The sequence below is a fragment of the Podarcis vaucheri genome, assembly GCF_965113315.1.
Source record: "Podarcis vaucheri genome assembly, chromosome: 5".
Lineage (NCBI taxonomy): Eukaryota > Metazoa > Chordata > Lepidosauria > Squamata > Lacertidae > Podarcis > Podarcis vaucheri.
Window position 1 is genome coordinate 81,889,385 of NC_138763.1, and position 18,437 is coordinate 81,907,821.

At 41.8% G+C, this 18,437-nt stretch overlaps 1 long non-coding RNA gene across 4 annotated transcripts in view; it reads left to right on the forward strand.

Annotated features, from left to right (window-relative positions):
• LOC309532338 overlaps positions 1–18,437 on the forward strand; it is a 77,950-nt gene that overhangs the window by 55,371 nt on the left and 4,142 nt on the right. For 3 of the 4 annotated variants that reach the window (XR_014219774.1, XR_014219775.1, XR_014219776.1), the window contains one exon: positions 1,413–1,561. The exons of the other annotated variant lie outside the window; for it this stretch is intronic. This is a non-coding gene — a long non-coding RNA (uncharacterized lncRNA). The remainder of the gene's footprint in view (positions 1–1,412; positions 1,562–18,437) is intronic. 4 annotated transcript variants of the gene reach the window in all.

Below are 18,437 nucleotides of genomic sequence, written 5' to 3' on the forward strand. Positions count from 1 at the left end.
GTAGCCCAAAACCTGATAATGCTAAAGATTGGATATCATGTATCGAATCAGAACACAGGGGCTCAGCATCCTTAGTCTAGACTCAAGCTCAGGCAAACACAGACCACTGAATACACAACAGAGGGCTCACCCACACTTCTCATTGTCCTGTTATTTTTTAGGCAGGGGTCTGATGGGGTTGGGGTTTTTTTTGGGGGGGGGCTGTCGCTTTCCTCAGGGAAACCTGTGGTTTACTGCCAAATTGACAAACGTTAATCCACAATAACATTAGTTCCAATTAGCAGTAAAAAGGGAGTTTTCCCAGGGAATGTGGCGGGACAAAAGAAAAAGGAAAAACTTTCTGACCCATGCCTAGAAATCGCAGGACAATTAGAAATTTGGGTGAGTCTACAGAGGACAGAGGGCTGCATTTGCCCCCCGGGCCAGAAGTTCTCCACCACTGCTCTAAATGGTGAACCTACAGCAGGAAGAAAATATATGAAGCATTTCAGAATTGCAGTTTGTATCAGGAGTGCCTTATTTGCATCATTATTAGCATGATTTATCATAGACTGCTTTACGATGCAGCTTGATCTGAAAATCAGGATTGGAATATTATGAATGATGTGGTGAATATCTCATGTGAGTCTCGTACGAGTCTGCTGCTTCCCCTTCCCCCAACTCCTAAGGAAGGTTAGCTGTGATGAAAGAGAGATCTGGGGATAAACAACATCCACAGAAGGAGGAGGAGAAGAAAGCCAGCCAGTGGTTCCTCCTTTCCTGTGTATAAGACTTCAATCCCCTCCAGCTTTTAGTTTTTATATATAAAAAAACCAAAACCTGGTGGCAAAAAGGCTTCAAAATTCTGAACAGGAAGAGCTGGCTGGGCAGCTTTTCATGTGAGAGGCATTAATGTGTAGTCTGGCTCTATGTTCCCTCGAGCTCCTCCTGAGAAAACATCTGTAAGAAGGAGCCGCATTTAAATGCAACTGCATGCTTGCAAATAGCCCACTACAACAGCTGAAGAGTGACTGGTGAATCTGTTTCAACAACAGACTCTTTCTTGTTACGTAGGCTAATTTGTGAAGAGTCTCTTTTTGGCATTCATCGTCAAACTGAAATTTAAACGCCTTGACTTCCTGTGCAGGGAAATAACAGGCTTGGGGCAGGGATGGGAATCTGAAGCCCATGGCATCCACACTCTCCATCTGGCCCTCAGGAGTCTTCAGAGGCCAGCCCCCTCTCCTGAACTAGATGGCCCTTGTGTTCCCTTCCAACTCTACACTTCTGTGATTCTATGGTTCTTTGTACACCACCTTCTGCGCCATGGAGGAAAAGGTGAGAAATAAATGTTTTAAAAGATAAATTAAAAATAAAAACTGCTTCTGCCTGACACGTGGAACTAAGAAAGCTTGATGTAATTTTCTTTCAAGATCAAATCATTAATATTTTGACCCATTGTCATGGGGCTCCTAAAAGGCGTGGGACCCATAGGCAGGTGTCTACTCTGCCTATTTGGTAATCCGGCACTGGAAACAGGATGGAACAGGCTCAGGAGTGAGCACATGATAAAGTGACATGGGTGAATACTAGAGGTTTCCACCCCTACTTCGTGTGTGTGTGTGTGTGTGTGTGTGTGTGTGTGTGTGTACTTTTGTCAAGTTCCCAAAGTAGGCCAGTGATCAAATAGGACCAGAAATATTAAAGCACAAACAAATCACCTTCATTAGTTCATCAGTTTCAATTTTCCTTCCCCCGTGTTAAAAAAGACAAGGACGCCATTGTGGGGAAGACATATGGATGACATTTCCTTTTTGTGTCTATATTTGCTGCACTAAGGTTCTCCTTTTTGTTTGGCATATCCCTCTTTCCCAACCTGTTTTCTCCTCCTCATCTTCTGTTGTCCGTAAACCCACTTAACAGTCCATTCCCAAATTGCTTTCTTTCATTTGGCAATGTGACATCTTCGTACTGTATGGTGAGGCTCGTTGACTCGTTGTTTTCCCTGTGTAGATCTTTTCTCACCTCTTTTTGAAGCCCTGTATTTTACACTAAGATGCTTTAATTCCCCCCATGTGCCCTGTCCCTCTCTTGATCAGTTGCATTTGCTTTCCATTTCCATTTATTTCTTCTTTTCTACCAAGGGCAATGGAGCCAATATGTAGGGTCTGAAGCCAAATACAAGGCTACCCTTGATTCTGTTACAGGGCATCCTCACCACTCCTTGAGACCCTTTTCTGGAGAGGGCAAATGTAGAACCAGGGGAATGAATTTGTATCTAGATCAGCAGATCAAAATGGTGCAAGGCTACATGTTTGCTTTTGAGAGCCAGTGTGGTGTAGTTGTTAAGAGCGGTAGTCTCGTAATCTGGGGAACCGGGTTCGTGTCTCCGCTCCTCCACATGCAGCTGCTGGGTGACCTTGGGCCAGTCACACTTCTCTGAAGTCTCTCAGCCCCACTCACCTCACAGAGTGTTTGTTATGGGAGAGGAAGGGAAAGGAGAATGTTAGCCGCTTTGATACTCCTTCGGGTAGTGATACAGTGGGATATCAAATCCAAACTCTTCTTCTTTGAACGGGACATGAGGTCATACCAGTAGAACTCCTGGGAGTCATGCACAGTTCTGTTGGGATGCTAAACTGTATGTAAAATAAGTACCTAAAAATAGCAAAAGATCAAACATTGCTCCTGCTGACTCATTAAAAACCCGTAGCTCAAAATGGAGAACATATGGAATCCATTTTTTCCACATGACTGAATAAGCAAGACTAACGTATGTTGCACATTGGGAGTAAAGAATGGATTAATAAATGATCCGAAGACTGAAGGACAGGGCATAAAAAGGAAAAAAGTGTCATTACTGGAGATCAACAGAGAATCATACATATCAAAACATTGTTGTTGTTGTTGACTTCCATACATATCAAAATGTGGCTGAACTTCCAGATCCCTCTCCTAACAGAGCAAGATGATAACATACAAAACACAACGTAATTTGAAAACCTGCCTCTGCCCCTAGAAAGCTTCCCTTGCTTAGTTTTTGTGGATTTTTGTCTTGGGCATGTGATGCTTCTTTTCAGCGAGGCGGAAATAGTCACAATAATAATTGGGGTGGTGTTTGATCAGCAATATTTCTTCCATGAAGCAGCCAGCTCAGCTCAAATGCCTCCCCCCCCCCATCAAACAATTCAGGGGAACTGGTGGGCATTTAACTCAGTCATGTTGTGTGATCCAAGGGATCAGTGATCCTTTTATAAGCTATAGCAGTTGCACAAAGTATGGCAGCAATTGGCTAACCCACGTAGGAATAGAGTCTGCTATTCATTTTAGAATATTCCAGCATTTAACTTGTGCAAATTCAGCTTTATGTGCAGGGCCAAAAAATGTATTATTATTAAAAAAAAAAAAGTTGCTTGATCAGACCTCCTCATAGGCCCAAGCTAGATCATAGAATCATAGAATCATAGAGTTGGAATAGACCACAAGGGCCATCGAGTCCAACCCCCTGCCAAGCAGGAAACACCATCAGAGCACTCCTGACATATGGTTGTCAAGCCTCTGCTTAAAGACCTCCAAAGAAGGAGGCTCCACCACACTCCTTGGCAGCAAATTCCACTGTCAAACAGCTCTTACTGTCAGGAAGTTCTTCCTAATGTTTAGGTGGAATCTTCTTTCTTGTAGTTTGGATCCATTGCTCCATGTCCGCTTCTCTGGAGCAGCAGAAAACAACCTTTCTCCCTCCTCTATATGACATCCTTTTATATATTTGAACATGGCTATCATATCACCCCTTAACCTCCTCTTCTTTTCCAGGCTAAACATGCCCAGCTCCCTTATCCGTTCCTCATAAGGCATCGTTTCCAGGCCTTTGATCATTTTGGTTGCCCTCCTCTGGACACGTTCCAGTTTGTCAGTGTCCTTCTTGAACTGTGGTGCCCAGAACTGGACACAGTACTCCAGGTGAGGTCTGACCAGAGCAGAATACAGTGGCACTATTACTTCCCTTGATCAAGATGCTATACTCCTATTGATGCAGCCCATTGATGCAGCCCATTGATGCTATACTCCTATAGATGCTGCAGTCTGCTCTTTCCGTAACTCCAATTCATGATGACACAGTTGTCAAAACAGTACTTCTGTGTGTTGGCAGAAAACCTAATATTTGCTCTGTCAATCATAAGTTTATTGCATGACACCACTGCAGAACCTTTTTCATGCGCACAAAAGAAATTCCTACAAAATCATCACTTGCACAGAGAGGGTAGCAACACTCCATAAGATTTTTCTCCATAGTGCACGTACTCCTCTTTTATATGCCTTTTAAACATAGAGAGCGGGTGACTGGCTTCCCTTTATTATTCATGAGAAGAGATAGAACATGTATTCTTAAAGCAGCACCTGAAAATAATTTGCCTTATCCTCGTCTCATGGTTGTAATACTTTTAACGCCCTGCTCTCCCCGCCACTGTAAAATATTGGACAAGAGAACTTTGTATCTCTTGCAGCTTTGCCCAACAGAGCAAGTTGTTTTTGGCATCCGTCTGTCTCAAGAGACAGCAGAAACAGCGGCACAGAATTAGGGAGGCGGAAAGCTGATCTTTCATGGAATTTGCTAGTTTGAAAATGCTGGTCAGGTGGAGCAAACAACATTTTACAAACCTGTGTGCAGAGGATTCCTAGTATAAATTGAAAGCTTATACTATTAGAAAAGCCTTTATGCACTGATATGGACCTGGAAAGGAAATAGTTGCAAGCCTGTGGGACATAGCATTGTTATAAGAACACTGTGGAGGGGGAAATTCCTGCAATAATAATAAAATACTAATACTACTACTACTATTACTACTACTACTACTACTACTACTACTACTACTACTAATAATAATAATAATAAATTATTTATACGCCGCCCTCCCCAGCCAAGGCCGGGCTCAGGGCGGCTATGCAGGGGGTTGGACGTGATGACCCTTGGGGTCCCTTCCAACTATAATTCTATGAAACGGCAACTGATAATGAGAGTCCTCATGACTTACACTGTTTCAAGAGGACATTGTGCGGAAGGGGAGAAGTAGTGGCTGCCAACAGCACAATGAACAACAGGAACAGAACTCTTGCTGTTCTACTGCTACTGATGGTTTTAGTGCGAGTTTCCTTTGACTGCTTTTTACTGAGAGGTGAGGTAGAAAAGTTTTAAATTAATTGAGAAAATATTTTTTTAAAAGAAAAAAAGAGAGAATACCTCATACTGTACAGTGGTGCCTCGAGTTACAGATGCTTCAGGTTACAGACGCTTCAGGTTACAGACTCCGCTAACCCAGAAATAGTACCTCAGGTTAAGAACTTTGCTTCAGAACTTCAGTAATAGTTGCAAGGTAGATATAAGAAATTAGATATATTTAGAAAAAGTTTAATTATGATAAAAGTGTGTATTGGCAATAAGTAATATGAAATCGAAATATGGAATAGATGGAAGGTTCGGTCTTTAGTATTAAGACCAATATATGTTTTATTGTTTGCTAAGAAAATTATGTGTCTATGGTTATTCCTGTGTGTAATTTGGTATTTGTGTTTTTTTTCTTTTTTCTTGCTGTATCAATAAAAATCTTTTTTTTTTTAAAAAAAGAACTTTGCTTCAGAATGAGAACAGAAATCATGCGGTGGTGGCGCAGCAGGAGGAGGTCCCATTAGCTAAAGTGGTACCTCAGGTTAAGAACAGTTTCAGGTTAAGAATGGCCCTCCAGAACAAATTAAGTTGTTAACCCGAGGTACCACTGTATGTCACTCCCACTTTGGAAACAAGTCAGTGTAACTGCGAAGCCAAATTCTGCAGCGAGATCTAGATGAGCAGAGAGTTTTGGAAACATCATTGATTATGAACTGGAGAACAAACTCCCTAGCTGTAGGTTTGTGATCCCAGCCCAGTCCTGGAATCCAAGTTTCCCCAGCATAACAGGCCCATAGCCACCAGACAAAAACGCTGTTTGTTGCCCACCTCATCTCTACATTCACATCAAAGTTATGTCCTTGCATATTCAAATAAGGCTTTTCAATCACCATGAAGAGAAATCTCCAAAGCCAGAGGAGCCAATTTACTGATGTTGCTGTGGCGATATTTTAACATGGATGATATTAGGAGCAATTGCATTCTCTCCACACCCACCCCCTTTCACAAGAAGCTTCCGTTCTGATGCATCTGTTGTTTCCATAGTAACCAGAAAACACTAATCTGATACCATGGTTGCTCCTGACTCAAGATAGTTACACTTTGTTACAATTATCTTCTCTTGAATGTTAGGAAGACAAGGTGGTCCACAAATGTAGCTGACACTTGGAGGAGTGTTGAAAACAAATATGCAGATAAAATGTGAGAGAAATGTTGAGCTGAAGTATTGTATCGGAATTAGCGGTTATAACGAATCGTCAAATATTAGTTATTTATTTTTCTATTATGTTGCTCTTTGGTGACTCAGAGTGATTTCTTTTGAGTGGTTTCTCTATCTAGGTAGTGATCAAGCTTACACAAGGTTTTCTACAGCAAAGCTAGTGGTCCAAAATTAATTAATTTATAGCACTGGGCACAACCCAGTGTACTAACCACTATACGATCACGGCCAGGTTTGCAAGAAGTTCTGTGAGGAGTATTAATGGAAATATTGTTAAACTGGAAAAGGAGAGAGAATAGGTTAAGAAAATATAAAGGCAGTATTAAGTTAGGAAATGCATAAGAAGTGATGTAAAACGGAAGATTATCAGAGGTGCTGATGGAAGTCTAATAAGATTGTATTTGTGATAATTTTGTGGGGTACGTTTTTTAATTTTGTATGTCAAAAATCAATAAAAATATTTTTTAAAAAAATAATTTATAGCATTGGGCAAATGTTAGTGAAAAAGAGACAAATGCCATTGGGGTTGTATTTAGCTCTTTAAGATTAACTCTTCTACAGTGGTGACTCACAACTCCATGAAAGAATGACTTTACAAAAAGCATATACAATATAACAGGGGCAGTGAACATTCTGGGGGCCCATGACTACATTTGCAAACTGGACAAAATTTCATGGCCGCTACAGACACATATACCACAACCCATTATAAGCACTACAATAGAATGCGTATTTCGTCCCTAATTTCAGTGGTGGGATGAGACTCTGTGGAAGGCCTCTGTGAGTAAGTGTTCTCATGGGTGCCATGCTGTTGACTAATTTTATGCTCTACAGGAGGAAGATCATAGCTCACCGACAGAGTATATTTTTGCATGAAGGTCCTAGGTACAATCCCCAGTAATTCAAGTTAAAAGGGATCAGCAAATATTATTGAACAAAACTTGGGTGAGCATCGATCAGGTCTCAATATGTTGGCTTAAAGTTTCAGGGTTCTTCCAACTTTCAGACTCCAAGGTAAAGGGTAAAAGCAAACAATGGGGAACTAGAACCCAAGGGGCAAGACACCTTGCTGCTGGGATTTATGACAGTTTCCACTAGCATCTTATTGGATCAGGCTGCTGTCAAATGATTTTTTTGGGGGGTCTCATTTCCTTATGACCTTTTCTTTCACTTTCAGAAACACAGAAGTAAAAAATAAAAAACCCCATTTAATCCAGGACTTCAAAAATGTGTCACTCATTACTCATCTAATTAAATATCATGCTCTGCAGCTTGTAACAGCCCATCTCAATTAGCGCATGGCCAAATACATTTCAGACTACGTTTGATGAGCCATTTTTATTGTTGTCTTATTTCATGATTTACAATTCTTTTCTTCTTTTTCTTTCATTTCTGCATGAAAGATAATGTAATCCTGTGTTGTACTCAACAGTTTTCATGACTCATTTGGGAAGACTGTGTCAATCCACATTCATTATTAAATGGACATGAATGATAGGAAAGTTTCATTGGAGTTGGGGTGGGGTTGTGCCTTCTGGGTGCTGGCCCCATTCCTGACCCTCAAGCAGCTGAGATGCCATTCACAGAGAGGTCTACACACAGAGCCTTGGGACAAAAATGTAGGGTATGGATCACTTCTGATATGTGCGCAAGCCACTGGAAGTAAGAAATGGAATGTGCAGAGGTGGAGAGGCAAGTATCACATCGGGGACAGGATTCCAACCCTCCTCCCCCATGTTCATTTATACACTGGGAAACTGCAAAGAGCTTGCTGTAGAGAAAATTCAGAGAACTTCAATAGTGTGTAATAATGTGTTGGGAGGAGATAGTCTGAAGACATGTCATGATGTAACAGAAGTGAACTTGTTTAATGTACAGTGGTACCTCGGGTTAAGGACTTAATTCATTCCGGAGGTCTGTTCTTAACCTGAAACTGTTCTTAACCTGAAGCACCACTTTAGCTAATGGGGCCTCCTGCTGCTGCCACGCTGCCGGAGCACGATTTCTGTTCTCTTAACCTGAAGCACTATTTCCGGGTTTGCGGAGTCTGTAACCTGAAGCGTATGTAACCTGAAGCGTATGTAACCTGAGGTACCACTATATTAGAAAACATGGTAGAAGTTTGCCTACTCTTCTCCCATCGAGCTACATACTTTAGGACAGTATATCTGTTGCTCTCCAAGACACTGGACCATGGATCAGTGAGCCAGTCAATCATCCATAGACCCAGGGTCATGTGCTAATGCTAGTCACATTTATCAGGGACAACAAAGCATACTGAGATGTGGCAATTCCATGCAGCCAGTTGAATGTGCCATCTGTTTGGCTGGCAGCAAATAATCATATTTGAAGAGGGATATTGCATTCCTCAGTTTCCCCTCTTTAACCATATCATTTTGTTTATTTTGGGCATTCATTTTCATTTATTATGGGCATTATTCAGACAAAGGAATGGACTTTTAAGTCCCAAGTGATTTCAGTGGGAAAGTGCTAACTCTGTCACTGAAATCAATGGCACTTAAAAATGTATTTAATGAGGGCTGAATTGTGTCTCATTTTTTAAAATATAGTTTTCCTTGGCTCCCATAATGGCTAACCAGTTTGATTCAATGCAATAAAAAAAAAACCCTATAATATGTCTTCTGGACATATGAAGAGAGCTGGCCAGATATATTTGTGTCGGGAGATCTACAAGGAGGATACAGCTACAGGGGATGCCTACTAAAATTAAAATTATCAGGGTTGGGGATTTACAAAAGTCTTCCCCCTCCAGTTTCTGTTTCATAACTCAAACAGCCTCCATGTCATCAATTTCCCCCTCAATTCTTCAGTACTCATCCCACTTCTATTTCCAGCTGATCTCCAATATGCCATCCCCTTTCTTGAGCTAGAACACTCTTAATTCACCAGCTGACTTTCCAGCAAATAGGAGGTTAACTCACTTACTTTAAACCCACATAAGCTCAACACTCAACACCACATGCAGGGTTAAGTTACTCATCACCCTAACTCAGAGAACACAGAGCCTCAGTCAGTGAGGGAGATGCCAGCTCATCCTTCAAACATCAAAGCAATATACTGTTGCTAAGCACTCATTTGGTCTCCACTGAAGGACATCAAACAGCTTGAACTCACCCATAAAAAATGTTGGGGTTTTGGATCCGAGGCCCAAAGTAGCTGGATTTCAGTTTTAACTGCAATGGCTCTCCCAGTAAAGCACCCAGTGGTCTCTCATTAAGAAAAGAGTTCACATGGGTGAGCTTTGAAGACCAGGCAATGGTGGCTGTGATGTCTATGGCTCCAGGAGATGGAGAGAAGAATATTGGGGGGAAAGAGAAAGTTAGAAACTTTCTGGAATTATGCCCAATTCAATTCTACCAGCTGCCTATTAGTTTAATGATATAAATGTGAAAAAGTGTACATGGCATTTCCTTTGTGCATACCACCCTTGTCTCCCCATCCCCTATTCTACTTAGAAGAAAAGAAAACAAGAAAGGGAATTAAGAGAGGTGGGGAACAGGGGTAAAAAGAAGGAGATACAAGAATCAGCAATGCATGAATTTCAGCTAAAGCAGGCTTCCTCAACCTCGGCCCTCCAGATGTTTTGAGACTACATTTCCCATCATCCCACTGGTCCTGCTAGCTAGGGATCATGGGAGTTGTAGTCCAAAAGCATCTGGAGGGCCAAGGTTGAGGAAGCCTGAGCTAAAGCATCTATAACAGACGGCCATCTAACTTCTGCTTAAAAACCTCCAAGGAAGGAGAGTCCACAACCTCCTGAGGGAGAACATTCCACTGTCAAACAGCTCTTACTGTCACAAAGTTCTTCCTGATGTTTAGTCAGAATCTCCTTTCTTGTAACTTGAAGCCATTAGTTCGAGTCCCACCCTCCAGAGCAGGAGAAAACAAGCTTGCAATGCTCCCTCTTCCATGTGACAGCCTTTGAGATATTTGAAGATGGCTGTCATATCTCCTCCCAGTCTCCTCTTTTCCAGGCTAAGGATACCCAGCTCCTTCAACCGATCCTCATAAAGCTTGGTTTCCAAACCCTTGATCATCTTGGTTGGTCTCCTTGAGAGATCCTATGGTTGATACTTTCACACTAATTCCTTCATAAATATTTGAGAAAAGGAAACCAGATCCTACCACAAGTTGCTTGAACTGCTACTTCAACCTCAGGCATTAAAACAACGTTAAGAATAAAGTGGAAATGGGGTGCCCGTGTGCCCTACTTAACAGAAGTCGCTTTATTAGAAAGGGTTTCAGAAGATAGTCTTCTCTTTGAAGGGCTGTTCGGTGTAAGCCTGGCTTAAAGATAGAACCATAAGAGGGAAGAGCAGGCCTTGAACTTGCCCATCAATAGCACCTCGACACCAGACTGAGCAGGCAAACAGGTCATCTGTTTACAGTCTTCCGCACTATGGTGCAATGTATTGCATTTCTGTTTAATTTATAGCAATAAGTTCTAAATATACATCTTTACATATAAACTAGCAAACACAAATTTTATTGACTCTTGTTTCCTCTTTTGTCCTCTTTTTTGGCAGTGTCTAGGTAGACAATGATTTGGGTTTTGGTTTTTTTCTTCAAACAACAACAAAAGCAATATTTCTTCATACTAATGCTAATTCTTACAAGGAGTTGGGCAAACTCTTCTGCAAATATTAACTAAATTCATGGAAAGCACTTGGGTTTCGTAAAGTCAATATGCCCTCTTGTACAAGGTCAATATAATTGACGTCCTCTGTACATACAGTATGTGCATGTGCACATTTTGCTTTTCGTTCTTGCCGCTGTTCCCTTTTAATAGAGAAATGACTAGCAGAAAATTGATATGTTTGTAAGATAGAATGACCCTCCCACTGTACTAGTTTTATGTGATTAATTTTGGGGTGCATTCTGACAGATTCCTTCAAGCCTTACTTTATCATGAATCTATGATTCGTTTAAAATGAAGACTCAGCAACTATTTTAGGTCGAGCTGGGCAAAACCTTTCACAATGATCATTTTCAGCTGTACGAGGGCTGGTGCATGCAAAGTGAATAGAGCTACAAAAAGGCAAGCAGGGCAAAGAGCTTCGACAAAGTTGCTTTTGATTTTTGCACTGTGTTTGCCCCGTTAAGTGTGCAAAGTGGTCTGTTTTCTGTGTGTTGGGACTTCTACCTGCTGCAGCGGTAGGTATCTGTGTCTGTGTGTGGCTCTTGTCTCAAAAGCTTCCCTGCCAGGAGCACTTTTTAGAATGACCGCGTGACCATGCAAACTCACATGATTAGTATAGGAAGTTCTGGCAGCAAGGAAACTTCTGAGAGGAATCCTGTGCTGCTGCAAGTGCAAATGGTACTTTTAAGAAAGGCGAAGAGGGGATAGAGAACTGTTGTCTCAGCATAGCTTTATGGGTCAAAGCAGAGTCATAGTGATCCATTCCCCCCTCCCTGTGTGTGTTCACCAAGGGAGTGGACCCAGTCATTTTTGTGATGACTCCTGTATCCAGTGCCAGATTTACGTATAAGCTAAACAATCTATAGCTTAGGGCCCCACTCTCTTGGGGGCCCAAAAAAATTAAAGGAAAAAACTGGATGTACATTTCCAAAATAGAAGATAAAGAACAAAACAAAAAAACCTACATAAAGCAACAGTGTTTTGTGTTGCGTAGGCTCCTATGATGTAAGTAATGGGTCCCGCCTGCTAGCCTGCTCACTAAAATATCACTGGTTTGCTCATTTCTATATATAGGGTGCCTACATTCTGCATGTGCAAATGGCTTTAAGTACCTATTAGGTCCATAAATTACCATATAGCATATATTCAACACAAAAAACAGCAACAATTTGTTGTTGACAAAGGACAGCTGGACATATAAAGGGCCCCATTACCTTCAGTAGCTTAGGGCCTCAACAAACCTATATCCAGCCCTGCCTGTATCTTCTGGGGTTTTCAGTTATGGACTTAAACTTTCCTAGGGTAAGAATAGGGATTATTCCTAAAACTATGTGCAACTGTGGTTCTGTTGGGTTCACATATGTGTGGTAGTAGGTACCAGGAAATCAACTAGGTTTTCCAAAACACCCAACCAGTTCTTGAAAAGGCCATCCTTCCTTGTAGGTGCTGCACAAGACATCTTGCCAACCCTTTGGAGTGGATTCAACATGATGTCTTTATCACCCAAGGAATGGTGATTCATCATTATCACATAAAAGGTGGTATGCTATAACTGCACTTTTTCGCTTGAGGTGTGCACCTCCCAAAACAACCTGTTTGTTTTGACCCTGGATGCATTTTGTCTGTCATCCGCTACATCCGTTGGACTAGTGGTTGTTTCTGCTCCACTATCTAATTTAAGAAAGATTGTTACAGCAGCTACGGGAACTGTGCTATACCATTCTTGTACTCTGCAAGTCGCTGAGATGACATTATACCTATCAGCAATGTGCTCATAACCTGTTCCACTTTCGAGCTGCCACATTTTTGCAAAGTGGCTTGTTCAAGAGCATGTGTAGGACAATACTCAGAAGACTAAACACAATCTAGGCTTCTGCGTGTTTCTACATCTATTGCAAGCTCTGCTTTCGGCTACTGGAAAGCCCTCTTGTGGTGCAGATTGTGTTGGAGGTTTTGCAAACTGCAAAGATGCTTTCATTTTTGCTTCAGCAGCAAGCGCTGTTGCTTCAGCGGATGTGATTTGAGCCTGGGCCTTCACTTTGTGGATATCCACAGCCTGGAAGAGGGTGGAAGACCCTCAGGTTTTTTCTTGAGTTCACTGTCAGTTAATGCTGACCTCCCTCATCACTAAATCTCCAAAGAGCAAGATTCACAGGCTTTGCTTTACATCTCAGCTGCTTGTTCCTGGTGTAGGTCTTCACTCAGCCCGTATCTCTGTTTGTTTGGGAGTCGGAGATGGGGCAGGGAGGGTGCCTGGCTCTTGCAAGAAACAAGGACCTGCAGCTAGGTGGTCTCTAGATACCTTCTGCAGTAGGAGCCTTTTGAGCAGTAGGGAGTCAAGACCCAGCCCTTCCTTTTTATAATAATTTTTATTAAATTTTTTTCAATTAGATTTTTATTCAGTTTTCCTTTTACTTATATTGGTTACAACCATAATTACATAAATTATAATACATACCACAAAACTTCACCACTTATACAATCTTTTTTGGACTTCCATCAGCGCCTCTGATGATCCACCGTTTTTTTCACTTCTTATGCATTTCTTAAATTCATATTGCCTTTAATTATCTTAAATAACCATCCTCCTCTTCATCCATTTTTGCAATAGTTCCAATAATTCACCTCACAAAACTTCTTGCAAACCAAGACCCAGCCCTTCCAGGCCTGTTGGGAATGAGCCAGAGAGAGAATTATGTATGCAGCCTTGCAATGACTTAGGGAGGGCTTATGCCAAGAGGCCGGGACCTAGCTTACAACCCCTCATACCCTTCTTTTTAAACCGACTTCACAGGAAAACATATTGCTGGCCAGCAAACGTGACCAGGGATGATGGGAGTTTTTGTTCAGCAACATCTGGATGGCCAACGTTTCCCCGCAGCTGCCTTATTCTATAAAGCCATGTGAGAGCTCAGCTACACTAAGAGACATCGACTTGCCATAAGACACACTGTGGGTTTTGTGGCTGAACGGGGATTTGAACCCAGCACCCTACTCATTGCATCACACAGGCTTTCTTTAATTGCATCCACAAGACAATACGGAATCGGCACTAATATTGGCAGCATCACTCTGCAGTTGTACAAAGTACAAAGCAAATTAAAAATCCGCCCTTGAGCTAATTCCTGTTTATTTACTCAAAAGCTCCCATTGATCCCTGTTTGCCTTTCTCCAAAGCAATGTACACAGGATTACAGCTGCAGAAATTAAAATTGTTCTTAGTTGTGCGTTTTTTTAAAAAAGAAATCAAACCAAATCTTGATATCTTTAAATACAACTCAGTCCTAGCTATGTTTACTCAGAGGTAAACCCCACTATGTTCAATGGCATTTACTCCCAAGTAAATGTGGCTAGGTTTGCAGTCTTAGACAGCCACAGGGTCAATTCAAAAGATGGAAAACATCACTGTATTATCTCGTAATTGCACTACTTTCAACCTTGTCCTGATGTATTTCATCAAAGGCTGCTTGGCTGCTTTCATGCTTTATTTCATGGCAGGCATGCCATGAAAATGGGAAGAACCAGATTCCTGTATTAAAAATCCTTGGCCCAGTAAAATATTCATGGTACTATAGGCTTGTTTGATTTTCAATAATCTTACCCAACAGGGCCTGTAAAAAGGATGCAAACCAGAAGTGATACTGGCAGCCAGGAAGATTCAGCTCTCTTTGACACAACGTTGATGCAAATACAATCCCATTCCCTTTCAGACATATGCAGGTGTCAGCGACCAGAATGAGGCCCATTCTGTTTAATAGTGCACAGTATTTCCCCTCCCCTTTGACAAGCCAGTGCTGCTGCATTCATACGCAGGTAAAGCTTTTATGTACTGCAGCACATAACATTTTGCTTATGACAGAACTGCTCTTTAAAATATGGGCTGACAATTCACCCTCCCGGCTTCTCCAATGTCTTTACCTGCAGGAGGGGAGGGGGAGCGCATAAATTTGGAATAAGGGCATTATAAAGTACTTCTCCCCCCTCCTTTTGTGATATCTTGACATATCTCAACCTCTTTTTCCTATCTACAACATGGGAATAGTGATGGCTGCTGGATGGATTTGGGGATAAGTGGGACACGTACTGCAAAACAAAAGCAAAAATCACAGGCACCCCATCCATCAAGGGATGCATAGAAGCAGGCTTCTGTGGCTGCTACTGATGTCCATGTACATAAAAACATAAGAGCCTTGCTAGATCAGCCCAAATGCCCACATAATCCATCATCCTATTGCATGCCAAGGCACCATGAGCCAGTCACTCCCTATGTGGTGAAATAACCAGTCAAGACAACAGAACAGAGGTTTTTTGGGTTCAAATACAGATATGAAAGGTCTAGCATAGGCGTTAGGTGAAGTGTGTCTAATGATAAACCACAATTGGGGGGCCGCTGTTGTCGCATAAAGAAACACTTTTATTTTCATTTGGGATGCTTATCGTTAGAATGCCTAATAGGAAAGCTAATGTTGTTGTTTAGTCGTTTAGTCGTGTGTGACTTTTCGTGACCCCATGGACCAGAGCATGCCAGGCACTCCTGTCTTCCACTGCCTCCCACAGTTTGGTCAAACTCATGCTGGCAGCTTCGAGAACACTGTCCAACCATCTCATCCTCTGTCGTCCCCTTCTCCTTGTGCCCTCCATCTTTCCCAACATCAGGGTCTTTTCCAGGGAGTCTTCTCTTACGAGGTGGCGAAAGTATTGGAGCCTCAGCTTCAGGATCTGTCCTTCCAATGAGCACTCAGGGCTGATTTCCTTCAGAATGGATAGGTTTGATCTTCTTGCAGTCCATGGGACTCTCAAGAGTCTCCTCCAGCACCATAATTCAAAAGCATCAATTCTTCAGCGATCAACTGAAGCTAATAGGCTTCTTTAAAAATGTATGTTTTAGCTTATATTTTTTTTTAGTTCCTCATAGATCATATCCCTTTTTTTTTATTTGGGGGCATGTCCACCACATGTGGAATAAGGTTCCTTCATTTTGTTTACATCTCCATCACTTATTGCTGTTATTTTTATTTTGGCTAATTTGGATGGGGTCGGGTACCACCTGTAAATAATCGTCATTGTTTTCTTTTATCAGATAGCACACAGTGAATTTTAAGTCTGTTTTCCAACATGGACTCTCCTCATGTGAGAATTCGTTTAGGCACAAGGTTTTGTTCGACATCTTTTCCATGAAGACAGATGCACAAGAATTCATGCAATTTTCTGCCAAGGGCAGCTGTTCTTTTCGATTCAGAGGCAATAAGTACAGTTATGGGTGAAGTCCATGGGATTTAGTGGTGGTTCAGCAAACACTAGACATAAAGCAACCTAGTTAGATCATATTAATGCATAGCAGAAATAAAGCATCAGACCACCAATCAAGATTGTAATTCTTATACTGATTTGGTTGCTTATGTTTCCTTCTTAGGCATGACAGCAGATGGACTCTCTAGCAGCTGGAATGGGTTGACACATAACACCATTCTGATCTCTCTCTCTCTCTCTCTCTCTCTCTCTCTCTCGTCTTCTTTCCCCCCTAGGTCTTCTACCAGAATTTGCATTTATAGGCTGCAATCTGCTGAGTAAACTATCTGGTGCATTGCTCACACCCATGTGCACTGAGGCCTACAGTTATACTTTAGCTTAGTTGCACTCAGTAACTTAAAACTGAGCCTACATTGAGCTTGAGCTGAAAACTAGGCCTAAACTTTTGATTTGTAACTCACTTCCCTACTACCGAGGTTTGCACTATGTCAGGGTTGCCATATTTCAAAAAATAACAGCCAGGACACCTCAAAAGTTGTTGAGTAATTTTTCAATTGACTTGCCTAAGATCCAGGACAATGCACCAACTTTCAGAAATTCTCCCCGGGTGTCAATCCCACCTTTGAAATCCTGGTAATGTCCAGGAAAATCTGGATGTACGACAGCCCTACACTATGTAGAACTGTATATATGGGTCCCCACCCCCATCCCTCTCCAAATATGATGCCAGGATGCCATCAGGTGGCATATGGGGAGTTGGCAAAGTTGACCTGCGGTGGGTTATGCTTTGCCAGTGTGCTGGTGAGCTAGCACTTAGGAGGATTGAACTCATTGCTCACTGGCTGATGAATGAAGGGTTCAGTTCTGCTATTTGCAGGGGTCTCCTTTGCCAGGACATTTCCAGCCAAAGCAACACCAAGCAAGGTTGAATTCTCCACTCTCCTCTGATGAACAGAGGCTTTGGTCCTGCTCTCTGTGGGGCTCAGTTGCAGAGGATTGAATGTCACCCCTACCCATCAGCTGACCTCACCCAGTGACATCAGTTGATTGACAGGTGGGCATTGTTTTGCGGAACTAGGACCAGTGGTCAGGGATAATGGGAACTATAGTCCAAAAACAGCCGGAGACCCAAGTTTGGGAAACCCTGCTCTATACATTATAACATTATAATGATGTGAATGGCCATGGAGGGAAAATGCACAGTGCAAGGATACCACATTGCAAGCTGCATTATGTTGAGGAAAACAAAAAAAATGGAAGTGGCAGCAAAAGCAGCAGCCCTGTGCTTCTTCTATCATCTAGTTCCACCCGCAGACAAATGGGGCAATAGGATGGCCTAATAAGATTGCTCATTAACCACCTGCCAGCCAAAATATAAGAGAACGGTCTGATTTATTGTGGAAATAAAAGAACACACATTTTTTAGAACGGAATTATGTCTGCTGGTAAAAGGCACAAACGATCATTGCTGTGCTAGAGACACACATGCACACAAACCCTGCTAAAAAAGCCAGAGCTGGTTTTAGACTCCCCCACCCACCCCCAGTCATGTTCCACTGATTTTTAATGAAACTTGTTAAGTTTATTGAGTTATAAAGGCTTAGCAGATGCTTAATGGCCCAATCAAGTAATTAATTGCTACTTCCGGTTGAACAATGTTTTGTCAATCAGCCATGATGGCAGGTTTAGTGAAAACAGTTGATTATTTAAATGCTCTAATCATGCATACTTAAAACATTTTTGGGGTGGGGGTGGGGAGGGGCGGTTACTTAAGCCAGTCTGAAGAATTCTGTTCTCTTTGGAATAGCAAAGGCATACGGTAATTAAAGCAGATGTGGCTAACATCTTTCTCTAGGGGAACGAAAACTAGAGCAATTACTGATGACGATGGTTCTTTAGAAAACCAAGCATAGCAAAGCAGTTTCTGTGCATTAAACATCTAGTTTACTCATAACCTTCTTACTTATAACCCGTTAATTTTTTTAGGGATTTACTTACATTTTATTAATTATGCATCAAAACAGTATAAAGTATGAGTGATAGCAGATAAATTTGATTCAGTTAAAGGCAAGCTAATAAAATTTGCACTTTCCAAAACAATACATTAACTGAAACACAGCCATCCTTTGAAAGTTGCACATTACGAATGTCGCAATGCACTTATC